The 18,924-nt window shown below is 32.5% G+C and overlaps 1 protein-coding gene across 1 annotated transcript in view; it reads right to left on the bottom strand.

The window, feature by feature from the left end:
- LOC121118268 (ethanolamine kinase 2) overlaps nucleotides 1–18,665 on the bottom strand; it is a 45,875-nt gene extending 27,210 nt beyond the window's left edge. Inside the window, exon 1 of the mRNA XM_040712829.2 lies at nucleotides 18,508–18,665. The gene's annotated coding sequence lies outside the window, so the exon portion shown is untranslated. The remainder of the gene's footprint in view (nucleotides 1–18,507) is intronic.
- Nucleotides 18,666–18,924: the final 259 nt, after the last annotated feature.

Here is an 18,924-nt window from a genome sequence, read left to right as displayed (position 1 = left end):
AAATTTCTCATCTTTTTTTACATCATATATACAAACATTTAATAATCATATTTTGACCAATTATATACTTTGTTTGAAAATTTCTAGAATGACTCGATATACCCAAGAATGTAGGCTTTAGTTTAATATTTTCATTTCATTTATGAAATATAATTTGGTTCCGCTCGTTTAAATAAAATATAATAATTTATCATTTTTTCAGAATATTTTTTTTGAAAGAAATTGACAATTTATATGGTTTTTTAGGTGGAGAAATGAAGAATCAGACAATACAAAGGCGTCCGTAGGACGCCATTGAAAAAAAACTCGAAATTAAAATTTTTTGTAAAAAAATTTAAAAATTAAATTATTTAGTATAAAAATTCAAAATCCACTGCTTTTTCAAAAAAAACTTTAAAAATCCAATTTAAAAATTTAGTTATTCGGACAAAATTTCCAAAATTAAATATCAAATATTTAATTTTTTCGAGAAACATTTCAAAAATTCACAATTATTCATAAAAACTTAAAACATTTGAAAAACAGAAATTTTTTTTGTAAGAAATTTGAAAAATTAAATTATTTAGAATAAAAAGTTCAAAATCCACTGCTTTTCCAAAAAAAAATCAAAAATTCAATTTAAAAATTTAGTTATTCGAGAAAAATTTCCAAAATTAAATATCAAAAATTTAATTTTTTCGAGTATTTTGCCTTCCCTCAATAAGAGTAAACAAGGCCAAAAATCAGTTTTAGTTTTTACAATTTTTTTCAAATATGGTATAATTCTTCATAAAGGATTTTATAGCTCTTAGAAAACATGATTATCCTTTAACCAATTAATGTTTATAATATTAATAATTGGTTGTTGAACAATCATTAGCTGAAAAACTAATTTACATAGTGTGAGTTTAATTTATTTTTCTCAAATTAATATTATAATTCTTTCATTTTTGAGGGGGAAACACGTCATATGAATTGATAAAAGTATTGAGTAGCATTGTGTAAGTGTGATTATAATTTCAAAAAAAAAAAAAAAAAATCGTACCTTAAAATTAACCTTGTGGCCGTTTTATGTGAGCAACTTTAAACTACACTTTTCTGTACATTGATACAATCAAATGTTCATCTTTCATACTTCGAGATTAGTGTTGTTTGGTATACAAGTACTTTACCTCGGTACTGAATTATATAAAACGGTGTTAAACTGAATTGATATTTGAACCGGTTCATTGGACGCCATTGCGTCACAAACAATTTATCCCATAAATTTCCTAGCTAATAAATTGTACTTTATAAAAAAACAAGAATGAAAATTATCTTTAATAACGTAATCAAATTTCTGAGTTAGTCCCAATATAATTTAAACAAAAAAACCTATTAAGGCTCCTGTAAGGGGCAATGTACAAAGTATGCAAGCAAGTTTTTGGCCTTTTTTTAACACCATCCCCACCCCTTCCAATGTTTGCATTTGAAATATCATAATTTGATTACTTTTTTATAGCTTATATTTGCAATTTACCCCCCTTCTGCAACTGTGCGTAATCTGTAAAAAACCACTAAGCGCATGTGAGTTGCCCTTAACAACTTTTCAATAATATTATGAGTAGAATAAGAATTGAAGTCCTATAGATCCTAATTTTACAACAATATTGGTGTCGTGACAACACTATTGGAGATCAACGATTATTTGTGAAAACCTAGTTTCTTTTCACTTTGTTCGATCAATGATTGAATGCTTTCATATTTGCATTGCGTTCGAAAGAGTAGAGTTGAGTATGTTTTTTGGTTGAATATTATTTTAATCGGTATGTCGCCCCTTTCCTTGGAGTATCTTAAGTCTCACTTAAAGGTTTCAACCATGTAGCAAAATGCGACTGTTAGCTTAAATAAATACAATGGTTACTTTAAAAAAAAAAAAAATTTCGCAAGTTGTAGCTTTTTCTATGACCCCACTCAGTTATCGTCATATTCAACATTTTGAATAATAAATCTGAAATGTTTTTTTTCCAAGAACATGACCAAAGGCCAAAACGTATCTAAATCCCCATCCTTTTCCAACAATAACCTCTTGGTTTAAATAGGTACCTGACTATACCTATGGTATGAAAGCAGAGACCAATGTATACTTGAGAGGAGCATGGCATATTGTTGAATCAAAGAGAAGGATGCAGTCCATGGTTAAGAATAGGCAGTAAGAGAGGAGCCCTGACACTGACAGAAAAGGTAAACAAGGTCTGCAAGGCCGCCGTCACCTCGTAACGAGATACTTTAGATCCAAGTAGGAAGTTACTTTATACCCCAATAACATCTAAAGGCATAATGGACTTGTTAAAGAATAAGTTAAACCAAAGAAGAAACAGAGAGGAAAGATTGAAATCGAACCCTCCTAGGGACCATGGGTATGAAAGTGGTTCCCTGGCCCCTGGGAGAGTTCCAAGTCATCTCAGAGTCTGAGTGACTTAAAATGGCTGTCATGTTTAAGAAACTCGAGCTCTCCTATCCTCCGGGAATTCAATCCTGATTTAGAAATTCATGTTGATGCTTCAACGTCAAGGTTTGGTATCTTTTTTTTTTGCATGGAAAGTTCGAGTAAGAAGAATGTTTTCCAATAGGCTAGAAAAGTACACATAAATATCCCTCAAGGCAAGACTTTTGCTCAAATTATTTTCAAATTTGCCTGTACTATCTCTGAAAAGAACAATTTTATTTCACGGAGATGAAATCACGAGAGCTAAAACCACCGATTCAGCATCGTTATTCAGAATAAGTAGTTTAATTGTAGTTCAAAATATCATTGATGTTATTAAGGCTCATTCTTTTATATCTCCTTAGATAAGTCCATTTGACCTCAGATGCTCCCTTGAAGTGAACCACTCACTTCCAAATTCTCCCAATGTATCTTTTGGATCTTCGTATTTGGTACCCATTTTTCTTATGGAATTTGATTAGTGGTGTTCACGAAGTTTTCCTTCAGGCTACATATTTAGAATTTTCCCTGGAAAAATTGACCTTAAATGCACTCTTATGCCAGAAGCTTCCAATACATGATGTGACCGTATAATGATTTTTTTTTTTAAATAGATACACACTTCTCTTAGAAATTATCCCATCTCGGTCCCATCCTGTCTCGTCAGTAACTTCCCTGGGAGATGTGTATAGAGATAATAGGAGACTATGTTGGAAAAAAAATAAATTAATCAGAATTATTTTTCGACAAAAACCACAACAACTCACTCAAACGACTCTTAGATAACAACTGCATCTCCAAAATGGCTCAAGCTTTATAGAGTAACTATCAAGAGATGCAAGATAAATTTGACTAATTTTTACGTACAAAATGTTGTCATCTTTTCCTTGAGGTTGGACAATTTTTAGAGCACCTTCGTAGTCTCCGTGTTGTTTTTTAGAGCCATGGATTCTGCTTTTTTGAATTTTGAACCCCTATCCGATCCACAACAAAAAATAATTTAATAGCAAGTGAGGAGCAACATAGCTTTTGGCGGTTTATTATATATATTTAAATAAAACTCATTTTATGATATAATTAAATGGAGGATTTCTCAGGAATATCCTCTAGGTGTATAACCCCGATATCCCAAGAGAGGAATCCTAGCAGAGAGTATTTCCTATGAGTAAGGAAAAGCAAAAAGTCCAATCAATGAGAAAGCCTCTTTATTTTGATTAAGTATTTAGAATTCTGGACCCTTCCGATTGGTAGGTTGGTAGGTTGGTTGGTTGGTAGGTAGGGATAGGTACTCTGATGAAAAAGGGGAAATAAATTGTAAAAATATTAATAACTCATATTTTCTACGTACTTTATTAGGATTTCGTTTAGTGTAATATATCATCTCATATGTATATCATTTATAACGGCCATTTTCTCTAGTTTCCTTATTCTTTTTCTCCTTGTTATTACATGTTTAGTAACTGCTGCTTTAAGATATTAAGAGTAGATTATGCCATGTATATAGTTATATATATGTACGTATTGTATAGAATGCTATTAATCGTTGTAAGATTCTCCTCACCTCTAACGACTTTGTGTATGTACATTCTATATAGACCATATTTACTGGGTGTGACATATAAAACGCTCTACTTTGAAAATTAAACATCTTTTGAAAGTCATTTGATAAAATTGATAAAAGAGTGGGTTGCTCATTTCCCGGGAAACAAATTTTCCAAATACGGGATGCCGTAAGTAAGTAATAAACATTGTAACAATAAAAGTGTTACTTTATACATTTGAAGAATAAATAATTAATTTCAATCTAGTCTAACCCATAATAGATTAGCAATTCTCCTATTCTTCATTTCATTGTGATCTTTATTAGTACTCAGGTTGTTTTATAGAGCCCACAGATTCCGTTTGTTGGAATTCCGTAACCCAATTCGAAACCATAACAAAAAAAAAAAAAAAAACGAAAAGTAAAAGTTGATGAAAGAGTTAAATTTTTGGTTTGAAGTACACAACCCGACTCGTGGGCGAAAGGTCTACTAGCGCATCATTATATACAACTTTTTATATAAAAATATTAGACATCTGAAATCTCATACTGCTTCAAAAACATATACAGGGAGCGGGGATCAAATTGTCGCCAAAATATTTTTCTACAAAAAACAACACAAAATATACATTTTTTAACTTTTTTATTGAAAATCAAAACCGTGACGAGGATATAGGTATAGAGTAGCCATTCATTTGATATAATCACCGTTGGCATCAATAACGGCCCTCTGAACCGGCCGCAGGCTCTTCTGACCATCTCATTGTCCATGTTGCCGAATACCTCCTTGATGGAGTCCATCAGGCTGGCCTTGGTGCTATGGGGATGTCTGTTGGTATGTCTCTCAACATAGCCCCAGACAAAATAGTCCAAAGGATTAAGGTTGTGAGAGTTAGGAGGCCACAAATCCTTGGTTACGACGTCATAACAGTTCTCGGTTAACTACTGCATGGAGATTTTGGACACATGGCAGGGTGCTGAGTCCTGTTGCCACACCCAGGGCAACCCAGATCCCTTGTCATGGCCTTCATGGACCTGGTAGGGTCATCCTCAACCATCTTCTTCGCCTTGTCGACAAAGTCGGTGTCCCTGACCTTCCTGTCGGCGCCCTCCTCCATGGGTGCCCTCTTTATGGTGGCATCAACATCCCAGGTGTCCTCTAGCTTCTTACGGATACGCTGAACAGTCCTTAAATTCACTTCTAAGGTTGAAGCAATCGATGAATTGGAGATTTCACCTCCATTATTAACCAATGCCATGACTACGGCGGACCTCGAAAGCTCCTCGTTCCACTTATAGCTCTTTTTCTCCTCATATGATGACGGCATGATGCTAACTGAACTACGTATCGTCAGCTGACAAGAATAATTTTCCTATTTGGTAACCGGTTTTTTATTTGATAATGTCGTCTTCAAGTTATCAAGGTTTAAAGTAGGCGATAATTTGATCCCCGCTCCCTGTATTATATTAAAAATAATGAATTTATGAGCAAATATGTAATGGTTTATATTTTATTTACCTGACAAATATGGGATATGTAATTTTTTTAAATTGATTTGTAGGCTTTATTTTTAATTTTGGTATATTATGAATTATCGTCGCATGCATTGCATCAATTAAAAAGTATAAATCATAAAAAATATTCTTCAATATGTATTTAAAGTTTAGTTTAATGAATTATATAATTATATGTAGCTTATATTATGTGATAATTCAATGCAGAATTGACCGGGATTTTCCACTTTTTCTAATACTCTTATAAATCTTGGGAAAACGGTATTTCGAGTGAGAAACCCTTATACTTATTCTATGTCTGTACCCCCTAATCGTAATTAGCACATTAAAGGAGCCGTGGTTCCAAGCCTTGATGGAGTTGCACTGATTAAGTATAAGTAAACATTATAGTATTACAATTACTCCATTTAACCACCTAGGAATCTTTTGGTGAAATCCATATACATAAAGTATATTTATTTCTCTAGGAATCACCGGGGCGCGGCGAACGTACACACATCAAGTTCAAGAGAATAACTCCCGAGCGTGCAGTCTTTGAGCTATGGCGAAAGCCTTTTGGAATCTGTGACCCGTTTTCGACAAATTTGAAACCCAAGGGCCCACATCCTACTATGGGTCAGAAGTGGGGACTTGAGCCTTCTGACTCGAATTGGAATTGAGTCCATATTTTGAAGGCTTGAAATAGGACAGATTTTGTACGCGTATCCGATGTACCTAGTTACGGTTTAAGTAAACTTGTATTATTCGAAACGTTCCGAAATTCGAATCCGCTTCGGGTACTTGAATTTATTACAGATCTGAACAAAGATTCGAGGCATTTTTCGACTATTAAAAAGCTTTATAATCGCTAAATACTTAATTATAGAAAAGAAAAAAAAAGTAATGTATTGTTTATATCAAAGGAAGCATCTCTTATTATTTTGATTAGTGCTTGACGTGACAAAAACATCAGCAGTTGAATCAGGGGTTATTCTAATATAATTATATTTAATATTTCGAAGAAGGCATTTAACAAAATAAAAAAGATATTCCAATTTTGTTGCGTTTTGTCTGAAACAACATAATTTTTTAATAGCGACATTATTTTTCAACTCATTGCATATATACATCCTGCTCCAATAATCCAGGTGATGCTTCCTCCATGGCACAGATCCTGGATAAATATATATATGAATTGAATAATTATTAATTCATAACTAAAACCCCATTATTCCAGCAAGACACCACAAAGTTAAGGCTACAGTCTATCGTTCGTGAGGCACAAAAATAGCTGATGTCCGTGCACTGTATCATGAATGAATCAAAAACTAAGTATGCAACCTTCATAAATACAAGGGATTACCTAGTTGCTTACTTGACGATGAAAAAGATTAAAGCAATGTCATATGTAGTATTTCATAAGACAAATATATTTGAGCTAAAGTGATCCCATGATCGTCGTTTCCTTATTTATAACGAAAAGAGGTGATGAAATGAATGATCGAATAAGGACATGAAATGAATCTTTTGATAAAGGAAAGAATGAACAAAGAAAGTCTGAACGCGTTGTCTAAGAGAAACTGATGGAAGTCTAGAAAAACATATTAGGTATGTATATAGATGTAGGAACTATAGTTTCTCATTTTCCGGAAACATTTTTTAAATATCCCTTTACTAAAAAATAAATACTTAAAATTTTAGTATTCCTTTTTATCTTTTAAAAGGACATAATCCATTTTAAATACTAATCTTACAAATACATTATCAATTTCTTCATTTGTATTTTGTATCATTATCAGTTTAGTGCTGCATTGCTTCATATTTATTCGATCCAGTGCAGTTCAGTCTTAAAAGCGGTCCTATCGGCCCATAGGACCAGCCCTTTGGACTCTCAGACCTTGGAACCGGTTCTTAACTGTCGGTCCTTGAAATATTTCATAAAAATGTCCATGGGTTATTAAGGCAAATAAGATATGTATTAAGAGCATTGCACATATCTTGCAAAAAATATTCATATTTTTATTATAATGTAATATAAAACGAATATATTATACTTTCACTTAGTTAAATAGTTTATTTTATTATATATTGGTATAATTAAAAAAAGGGGATACCTCTTAATGACGTCACGAGAGGTCAATTTTACCTACTTTAAGGACCGACAAGTGGGGCTGGACTGGATTGGATCGCTGTCCTAAAAAAGGATTAAAAGAACAGCTAATATCACTAATAATACCTGGGTTGTTTTAAAAAGTCGATGGAATCTTTTTTGTAATTCCATAGGCCGATTCGATTCACCAGGAAAAAGAACTATATAGTAAGCGATAAACAGGCTCATTTTTGGTGGATTATTTATAATAAATTAAACTTATATTATGTAATAATTAAATCTGGGATACCCAGGGAATTTCCCGTAGTTGTCAAACTATGAGAAATACCGGATTACCAATCGAAAACCCATAGTAGGTAAAAAGTCAATTATAATTTATTTTTGTATTGGCCTATATTTTTATGTTATATATATTATTGACTCTTCAATTTTGAGTGCACGCTTCCTCTTAGAACTGTCTGACTACTTGATCAAAGGAATAATAATGTAGCAACGAGCGTGTGTACCTAAAGATCTGCGCCGTCAGATTTAAAAAAATGATACATTGAAAACTCTTCTTATCGAGTGTCATTATTTTTTTCATTTAACTTCAAATTGATGTATTTGGTATTAGATTCATTTTTCAAAAAAAAAAAGAAGTTTATAACACATGTTATGGTACTCTTAAATTGTAAATATTTTCTTATATTTAAAATTTTGAATATAATTTGAATTAAACCGTCTACTTCAATGTTGAAAATTATCGTGGTTATCTAATCACTCATTTCTGCTAATTAAAGGTATACACTACAAAATTTAAGTAAATTTCAATTTAAAAAGAATATATTTTGATATCATATCTTACAATTTATAGAAAATACATAAAATATTAACGGAGTTGTATTATTTTAAAGTATATTATAAAAACCATCCCGGATGAGTAAAGTACTACGTAATAAAACTAAGGTTTTTAACAATGTACTCTTTAATACAATTATTTTTCAATCAAAGAAGACATAATTATTAATAATTATTTACCATTTTGTTTAAAAACAACTTATTAAAAATTATTTATTGAATGTGGCATTTTCTATGCTACACCCAGTACATTTATAACAAAAATATCGCATTTCCTCAGAAGAAAGAAAATAAAGAAACAAAGAGCGAAAATGTTCCTATTCTTATAGGGAGCCATATGTCAGTAGTACATTGTGTAGTATCCATTTGCCCCTCTGTCAGTAAAAGCTGACAGGACATCAAGTAAAAAGCAGAGTAGGAAAATGAAAAAAAAAAAAATGAAAAAAATCATTCATTGGAAATTTCATAATGCTGCCTTGCTTTTTTTACTTTTTATTATTATAATTTGTGAGGCCATTCATCAAGGCTTTAGTATGTGCATAAATAATGAAGTGGGAAAATGTATTACTCAAAAAGTATACCAATAATATTTGTTATACAAATCATTCAACTTTTAATAGGGTTCCCATATTTCGATATATAAATCTAAGAAGACTCTTTGCTCAACCAATATATCTTGAGACAATCTACATATAACTGAGACACTGTTAGCTTGAAAAAAAGATTCAAAAGCAGATCCAATTTTGTTATATAATGATTATAAATCTAAGAAATATAATTCTAGTACCCGGCATTACGGATAAACGCTTGAGAAAATTTCAAAAAAAAACAAAAAACCTTGTTCAGGTTGCAAACAAACAACAAAAATCACACGCTAAAAAATGCTTAATATTTACAACACTAAATATAGGTACTCTCCTTTTCTTTGTTAATAGGACTCCCTGATCTATAGCAACCCACTCTCTTTGTTAAAAATGAGTGTTCCCCAGACAAACTTTGCGGTATTAACATATATTACCAACCAATGCACACTCAATAAATTAAATTAAATTGATCTTACATACGTCAAATCTGCCTGGCGTCAAAGAAAAAATTGATAACTGATATACCTTGTCTCTAAGGCCCCACCCACGCGGCAACGTTTTTAAAATGATAATTCATTTATTTTCTTAGGATTCAGAAAGTTTTACGCTCGCACGAGGAAGAAATATGTTTAATCCGAGCTGGTAAGAATTTTGATGGGAATCTTATTCTTAGAGAAGGGAAAATGAGCGCATTGGGCGTGTAAAAATTAACTCTTCTTTTTATTTTTTTAAAATTTGCTTATACAAGTTACTGCTTGTACAAGTTAATTACGCGTAAACGGCGTTGTCTGATTCTTCTATTCTAGAAAACGGTTCAAAGAATATTGTATTAGGTAAAACGGATTTGGATGCAAGTTCAAAACGGATAAATATTTTGTGTTTTCCTCAGAAAACATTACCTCCAGGACGCATCCAAATGAAACACAAAAGTTGTTCCATAAAACACACTTTGTTCAATGCAATCATCAATCATCATAAATAATAGCCAGTGTATTCATCATCAATCTGTCTCGGTATTCTTGAAGGTATATACATCTAACAATTTGTTAATATTATTGTATCTTACAAACTTTCCTCCGAAATGAGTAAGAAAAAAGACTCCAAATCAGCCTGTAGTTAGTTAGTCCATTCAACTAAATATTCTTCATTTATTACAGCGGTTCCCAAACTTTTTGAACTCTACCCTTAAAATATGTGGCTAGCATTATGCAACCCTTACACCTCTTAGCGAGAGATGAATATATAATTTGGAGTGCATTTTATGCAAATAGACGACTTAAAGGCCATAGTAAACCTATAAAGTTCAACCCATAGGCAAATAATATAAATTATTTGCCTATATTGATAGAAAATGAAGATTTTAATTCCACATACCTTGAAAAATATAAGAAAAAAAAAGAAACACCAAGAAATATATATTGTAAATATAAAATCAGCGATACTTGAAATCATTTCTATACCATCCATTCTCTTTTTTGCAGTAAATAAAGTCAAGATTTAGACACAAACTGTGTATGTACAAATAGGTTAATAAACGAATCAAGGTATTAATGTGCTAGATGTGCACTATGTATTGAGCAAAGCAAGTATATTCTAGGCTTAATTTTAGACATAGAAACTTGCAGATTATCCTTCACGTTAAGCCATGATCTTTATTTATACGTTAAATGCCTTATCACATAAATAAGACGAGCCAAATGATATTTGTAAATATTAAGCTGGCTTTAGCCAGCAGTGGGTCATCATTCATCACGACAGATGATTAGCTGTGACGATGAAATGGGCGTATCTAACTATGTTTTTGTGGAGCACTATCTTCTGGAAATACTTTCTAAAATGATCCAGAACAGACTTATAAAAAACATCAACATTCATCATTATATAAGTTTTAGTACCCCTCAAAGTAATGTCAATTTAAATTATATTCTTCTTTTATACTTCCTCTCGCGAACCGCTATATTGTGTCCTGCGAACCCTAGAGGGAGAACATCCCTCACAGTGGGAACCACGGATTTATTTGTAATTCTTCACAACTGAAAAATAGCTAATTCAAGTAATAATCAGTGTTCAAAACACTGATAAAGGGGGGGAAAATAGAAAAAACAACAGGGGACATAGAATACACTTTTTTGTTAGTGATTGTCGTGATAATGCTCATAATATTAAACTAATTAATATTAATTAAATAATATTGATTGGTACACTGATTTACTTTCATGTAATCTATGTCAAAATAATGTACTGTAGTCTTTATAAATTTGATACGATGGTCATTAAAAAAATAAATACATGATGTTTTATAATATGGGGAGTTCAGACAAATTATTGTATTTTTATTTAATCTATATTTACTAAGCCAAGTTTCTATGTCTTTTGTCTGTTTGTTTACGCCTAATAACTCCGAGGAGGTCCTTCATTTTGTCAATTCAATTATATGTAGCAAGTATGACTTCCCTGAGTGAATAGTAAAAAAAAAAAGATAGATAATATATATGTTAGATCTTTATAATATTAATAAAGGAAGAAAATAGGATTATGAGAGGTCATCATCAGACTTTATAATGTCTAAAAAAATACTGTAAAAATAACAAAGAATGTAATTAATCCGCCTTGGACCTACGCACTATCATAGGTGGATGTCACTTTATGTGACATATTCAATGACAGTATACTCTTTTTCACTTTGAAGAACGCTTAAAAAAGATTAGATCTTTTCTTATACATAGAGAGCATAAACTGTGAATACCTGGTACAGTAATATGTTTTTTGTTAAAAATGATAATTGAAGAGGAAAAGTGTATTGTAATTTGTTAATGATTGTTTATTAATCTAAATTAGTTATTTTATTTAAAGGCCTCAATTTGACTTATTTTTCATAAAATTGATCAATATGGCTACAACTTTATACTCCTTTATCTTTTATTAAATCGTGTTTTCCCAACATTTTCAATCAGTCTATTATATATAAGGACATCTCTGGAATGAAATATTGAACCACCTATTCTAATTGTATTAGTACTTATTTTTAAAACAAACTTATACCCCTATTTCATGTAGAAAGAAAAACGACAAGATATGCGAATAATTGAGTAAAGATATCAGCTGACAAAAATGTATATTATGACGTAATATTTGTTCGCTTTCATACATTAATATACTCAGCAATTCTAACAAGATAAATGATATGAAACTCTGATTGACACTATTTGTGTACTTTAAAGTTAAGGATTCAAACTTTTACTTCAGCTGATGTAGAAATAATGATAATTCCGGATATCAAATTATACAGTAATACCTTAAATACGAGTATAATTTATTCCTGCACGGAGCTTGTAACTCCAAGAAATTTCTCACAAAATGAATCACGTCAATAAGATTAAGCATGATGTCGCTCTCAAATTCCTTCCCCAACTCTCGACTAGCTCGTATCTTAATAAAAATTCATATGTTGGGGGTTAATTTTTCCTACCATTTCATTGCTGCATGTAGTAGATTTTCATCTATTACTGCCTTAATATGCTGAACATGCCTATCAAAATCCATAATTATCTTTACTCTTTTTTTTTAAAATTCTTTCTTTTTAAGTAATAAAGAATTAAAACCGGTCATTTCATGGAATGATAAAAAAGTAACGGATGGATCATTAATTGGCTTTCAGATAGATGCCAAATGAAACCCATGTATAACTACTCGTATGTTGGCACATGTAAGCCCTATTTAAGTATACTTAAATAAAGGAAATTTGAATGCAATTAATCAATTATTGTTATTATTAAAAAAAATATATTTGATATTGACTTTCCATCACAAATCATACCAGGGGCGGCTCTAACCAATTTGGTGCCATATGCAATATTTTGGGTTACGTTTCTCCTTCTTGCATTACGATAAATTCCTCTATAAGTGTATAGTGTACTCACAAGAAACTGAATAACATTGTTACAGACTTTTTTTTCCATTTAAATAAAGTAACTGGACATTCCAAATATTTATAATCAAATAAATAAAACAATTGGACATTCAAAATACTTATAAATAATCAAATAAAATCATATTTAAAACAGTTAGGATAAAGAACGCCTCACATCAAAGGGATGATTAATAATAGGATTTCACAATAAGATCAAAAGTATCAGCATTCGCTCATTGAAATGACTGAAATGAAGGAACTCAAAAGTCAATTTGTGGACATACCATCTATTTTCTTCCTCTCCGTATTTTTACGGATTTTTTCCGACCTTAATGTTGGCAGTTATTTGCAATTCATATTGCACAGGAGTGAAAAGAAAGAAAGAAAATAATCCTTCCGTCAAAAATAAAAATCTAATGATCCAAAGTTGAGGACTTCAAGGAAATTATGAATGCAAAAATATCCTCTCGGCATGCTTAGCTTGGGAAACGAGGAACGAAATCAGTCAAGACTTTTGATTTATTATTTGTATTTCAAGTTGTGAGTGGAAGTAGACAATAGTCAAAAGTGCTTATCACTCTTTTATATCGATTGCAACCTCTAACGATATATAGAAGATGAGTTCCTTTAATAAATATATCCAAATTAGGTGTTTTATTGAAGATTAGCGGCTCAAACGCTCTCTTCATTATTAAATCCTAGCATTGACTCGTGAAGATAGTATAATGAGGTTATCAAGAATTAAAGTAAATTAAAGTAAAAATAAATTATGATTTTGGCAAAAGAAAATGAAATGTGTATGTTTTTCTTAATTTTATTGTGACCTTGAATTTTTACTATCTTTAAGTAGGAATAACGGGGCTTCTATAGGCCTAATCAAAATAATTCACTAAAATAAATGGAGGATAATTAGTTGAAGAATATAAACCAATACCACACTTTTTTTGAGAAAAAGTACTTCAAGCGTCATTTTTAGTTGACTCGCCAGATATATCTTATTATTCAGGGGAAGGGGGGGGGGAGTTAAAATCAAATTCAATTTTAGCCCTACTTTTCGAATGAAAAAAAAAACATCTTTTAAGCACTCTGAACAAAAAAAAAAAAAAAAAAAAAAAAAAATTGGCCATCGCCCTTCCCCCCCCCCAATCTACTTTTTCACCCATGAATACGTATTTTTTTAATCAATTTTCCAACTAATATGAAGAAACTCGCGCATATCGTGATCATTAAAGTTTTTTTATGCTTAAAGCAATAGTTATATAATATTTTCAGCTAATAAAGTACCGTTTGTAAGGTCAATAAACAGGTCAAAGGTTACAAAATAAGGTCAAAGGTCACAAAATAAAGTCAAAGGTCACACAAAAGTTCAATTTATTCCAATTCTTTATTTAAGCGTGTGTAGTAGAGTCTTCAATTTTTAGCCTGAGCTGTCAATTCTATCTTCTGTTGCAATTTGATGAAAGGGTTATGTTTGTAAAGGTTCAGTCTTCAAATGGCGTTTTTGAATCCTATAGCCATTTAAAAATTCTTTTTTTTTTATTGTTTTGGCCGTTGTTTTTTTTTCTAGAGTGCAGCTAAAATGTTTTTGCACCTGAAAGCTTGAGCTAAAATTTAATTTTGTCATTTTCATAAATTAACTCCTCATCACTAATCTTATACAAGTCTAGTTTATTTTTATTTACCTACCAGTATCGCTAATGATTTAATCTATGGACTGGGAAAGTGATGCTGATAATTAATGCATTGTTTGAAAGATAAATCTTGAAACCTTCCTTCTTACGTCACACAATTAAAAAAAAATCAGTTTCGTGTCTCCTCGAAGAAACGTGGAGTGCTTGATTTGCTCCACGCGGGTGTTCCTCTTTGAGAGGTAGTCAAGATTGTGGAAGTGAACAGGTCCACTGTTTTGAGAATCAAGACGGCGTTTGAGGGTGATGGAGCTATGAGTTGGGAGTGGGGACCTCAGCATAAAGCGATCAGAGAAGTTCATGAGTGTCTTGGGAAATAGTATTGAGGCAAATCCTCAATAAAAAAACCGTCAAGGGACGATCAAGAATGCCCTGAAAGACATGAACCTCAAGAGCTACGTCCACCGAAAAACCCAGCTCATAAAAGTAACGGTAAAGGCCACCAGATTGACCAAGGCCAAAAACTCCTAAATGTGACAAATTGGGCCTGGACATTGTGGCCTCCTTCCTCACTAGATCTGAACTCACTTGACTATGGGATTTGTGGCGCCATTGAGGACAACACCTAAGTTGTCCCCACAGAAATACTGTTGAGCTGAAAGTCTCCATTGAATGGGAGTGCATGCCTATGTCTAATGAGTATGTTATTAGAGTATGAAAGGTCTTCCTACAACTTGTAAAGGCTCCAATTGAGGCTAAAGGTGGACATTTTGATTTCTTAGGAACAAAATATGTTTTTTCACTAGTTAATTAATTTCAAGATGCTATCAACCTTCATCATGTTTGAGCCCTTGATGCTTTTGTTAATGCTGTCCGCTAAGATGCATTTTTGCTTACGTACGCTGTAGATATTTTTGGAATGGACTAGCATTGGTATTTTAGTTGCTACTTTCTCGGATAATTTATATAAATGTTGCTCTTATACAAAGTCGTAAGTATGATTTAAAGAGAAATTAAAAAGTTATGCAGACACATGTATGACGTCATTCCAATCCAACATGACGTATCTTTCTAACTATGACATTTACTTTAAACATGAAAGAAAAGTACAAATAAATAAATATATACACAAAGTATTAAATGTTTATATATTTGGATTCTCAAAGCATTGATATAAGGATGTATAAACAAAATTGATTTCAAATGTCAGACGACGTCTGAAGCTGCCACAGACTTGCTGGATGTAATCGGCGTCCATGGAGGCCTAGGCCTTATTGACAGCAACCTTTAAGGCATTTATGTTCTTGTGTCGTTTTTTGCAGGCCTTGGTCTCCACGTGTGCCTAGATAGGGAAGTCTAGTGGGTTCAGATCTGGGCTCTGAGGGGGCCAGTAGTGCTTGGCCAAAAGTTCATGTTGTCCTTGAGCCACTCCTGAGATTTTTTGGAAGCGTGGGCGGGTGCTCCATCTGGTTGAAAACCCATGGAGAGTTGTCGACTATGGTTTTGATTCACGGAAGGACCTTGGACGCCAGAATCTTCACATAATCCTCCGCTGTTAATCTGTAGCCAGTGGGGAATCATACCGGCTTCATGGCCTTCCCGTTGGAGGCCACGAGACCCAACATCATCACTGAAGCAGGGTGCTTTGTTGTTGCCACATAGCGGTGCTTATCTTGCACATCTCCAAAGCCCACAACACGGTCATTTCGCCTGTTGAAAACAGGATCGACCGTAAAAGTTTTCTCATCTGAAAAAATGATGTTGCGTCCAGATGAGCTCTTGATATCATTCAAGATTTCTAGGCACGCTCAAGTCAGACTTCTTGCTGACGTTCAGTTAGCAGAGGTCGTTCAGTACGCCTCAGGGACTTTCCTCCAGCCCTTTTCAATACCCTTGAAACAGTTGATCTCGACGTTCCCATCTTTCTGGCCATGTCGGCAATGGACCTGTTGGTCCTGCTTGAGATCACCCCAAGCCTCCAAGCGCTTGGAAACGTTGTAAATTGTCTTCAACAAGGCCCAAACCTGTTCCTTAATGTTGTTATGAGGCACTCCCGCTCGGAGGAGGGCTGCAATTTCGATCCTCTTTGTTTCCTAATTGGACATGGTCTCACGTGTGGAAGTTGTTACGCTCTCACAGGAAGGATTTTTGTTTATTTTAACAGTAAAAATACGAAACAATCAGATTGGTTGCCACAAAACCTCTTAAAAAGTATATTTACATCATCGGTAAATAATTTTGCACGGCCCGGTATATATATATATATTTTTTTTTTGAGGTTTGGAAAAATTTATAATTTTTTTTTCGAAAATTCACAGCTCCTCACAAAATACTATTATTTTTCAAAAAAAATATACCAGGACCACAGCTGTTAACAAAGTTTTTTATTTTTTGGAAAAAAATTACAAAAATCCGTAGTTCTTTACAAAAAAAAATTAGCTGTTAATTCGTGATTATACACAGCTCTGACCAATAAAATAGTTTGTTGGAGTCCATATATCAAACTTGGGTAGCTGTCCAACGAATTATATGGCAGAGGAATCCTGTCTTGGATTCCATGTCAACAGTGGATATTGTAAGACAAAATCCATGCAAAATATATTTCTTCAGGAGTATAGAAAATCTTAGGTACTTGGAAATGAAAACAAGAACTGATAATATAATTACTGTTCATGACTTTAACCCCACCACAAACTCTCTGTTAAATGATGAAAAATATCGGGTTCCCTTACAAAATCTGTAAGACATCACTTACATCCAAGTGCCTGGTACTTAAAGATGAGGATTTCACCTTCATGCTCTGATATATCGTACAAAATATGTCAAATTTTCATCAGAAAATTGAAACTGTAAAAGTCTTGGGCTATCACGATCGGGAATTTATTGTGTGGAGATGTTGAAGCAAAAAAAAAACACGTCTCAATTCCAGATTTTCCCAGACTGTATTGTTTACTACGATCCTGTAAAGACTGGAAAGTTTTTAGTATTACTTTGCATGCGTTTGTCAAGTGCCCTTTAGTATCTTTTTTAATTCAATTTATTTCTGTTAAAATGGAAGGGAAAAAAGTTAATAGCATAAAGGCTATAATTTTGTTCGGCTTGTCTGTCTACAAGGCAAAGACGAAAAAGTGCAAAAAATTGGGCAATGCATTTAAGTGGAGAATCAATTCTTCGAGAAAACATTTAAGAGCAATATTTTTGTCCTCTGCAGCAAGATATGGGGCTTTTGTATTGAAAATACCAAGAATGGGTTGTGATTCCTGGGGCCATACTTTTGATATTGTCAAATATAAACGAAATATAGAACCACTTTATAAACAATTGTCCGGAGGTATAAACGCTTTCATCCATTGATTTTTACGTTTTATAAATTTAGTGTGTGATTATTTTTTATGACTTTTTGATTGTCAGAATGGTGAACTGTTTTTAGGTGTAGAACTTGTCTAGGAGGTCTAATTTTAGGCTAATATGCTTATTTATGTTAATACAACGCAATTCCTCCTAGCAATTTCATATTATAATATTGTATGTTTTGTACATATCTGTACATATAAGATATGAATAAAGAAAGAAAAAATCCATAGCTATTCACAGAAAATTTAATTTTTTGGATAAAAAATTAAAAAATCATTTAAATCTCATTTAATACCCCTTTATGCTGATTATAAAGATGAATTGTTGCTGACGTCATGTGTTTTTCAAAACTGTAAGAGTATGTAGAATGCCACCATAGGTAGTTAAATCATTTGTACAACTATTGAAAAAGGTATGGGGGAAAATTGGTCCAAAGATTATAGATCGAACTTAGACCGAGTCTCAACGTGAGTGGTAACTCACCCTAAGTGAAGTAACACAAAACGTTCTTGGGGGGTCTAGAATTTCCGGACCGAATTACTACATTTAAATAAATACATCTATATGTACATAAAAAAATATATGTTTGTTCATGTTGACTTACTTAGCAAGAGAGAGAGAGAGAAAAAGTATTGCTTTGTTGAAGACCTTGAAAAGCTTACCTTTAACTACACTAAACACTTTTATTTTCAACTGAACTACATAGAGTTCAAAAATATAGTATTACGTATACTTTAGTTATAGGAAAATGTGTTGATTAATAAAAATAGTAACAACAAATAAATAATAATAATAATTAACAGGTGTAGTTCTATAATTATTCACTATACAACTTTACATCATCCACTTTTTTTATGCGCCGTCCATCTGTAGTTCATATATACATTAATTATACTGTCCCCATCATGCGTCAATATTTTTCCCCAACGTATCCCTTCTCCTAATGGTTATCACAAATTGACTTTAACTATGTTGAAGGCATCTAAGGACATTTTTGGTGCAGTCTATTCCATTTTGATGG

The sequence above is a fragment of the Lepeophtheirus salmonis genome, chromosome 5, assembly GCF_016086655.4.
Source record: "Lepeophtheirus salmonis chromosome 5, UVic_Lsal_1.4, whole genome shotgun sequence".
Taxonomy (NCBI): Eukaryota; Metazoa; Arthropoda; class Copepoda; order Siphonostomatoida; family Caligidae; genus Lepeophtheirus; species Lepeophtheirus salmonis.
The sequence above is the reverse complement of the archived record's forward strand: the minus strand, read 5'-3'. Positions and strand labels throughout refer to the sequence as shown.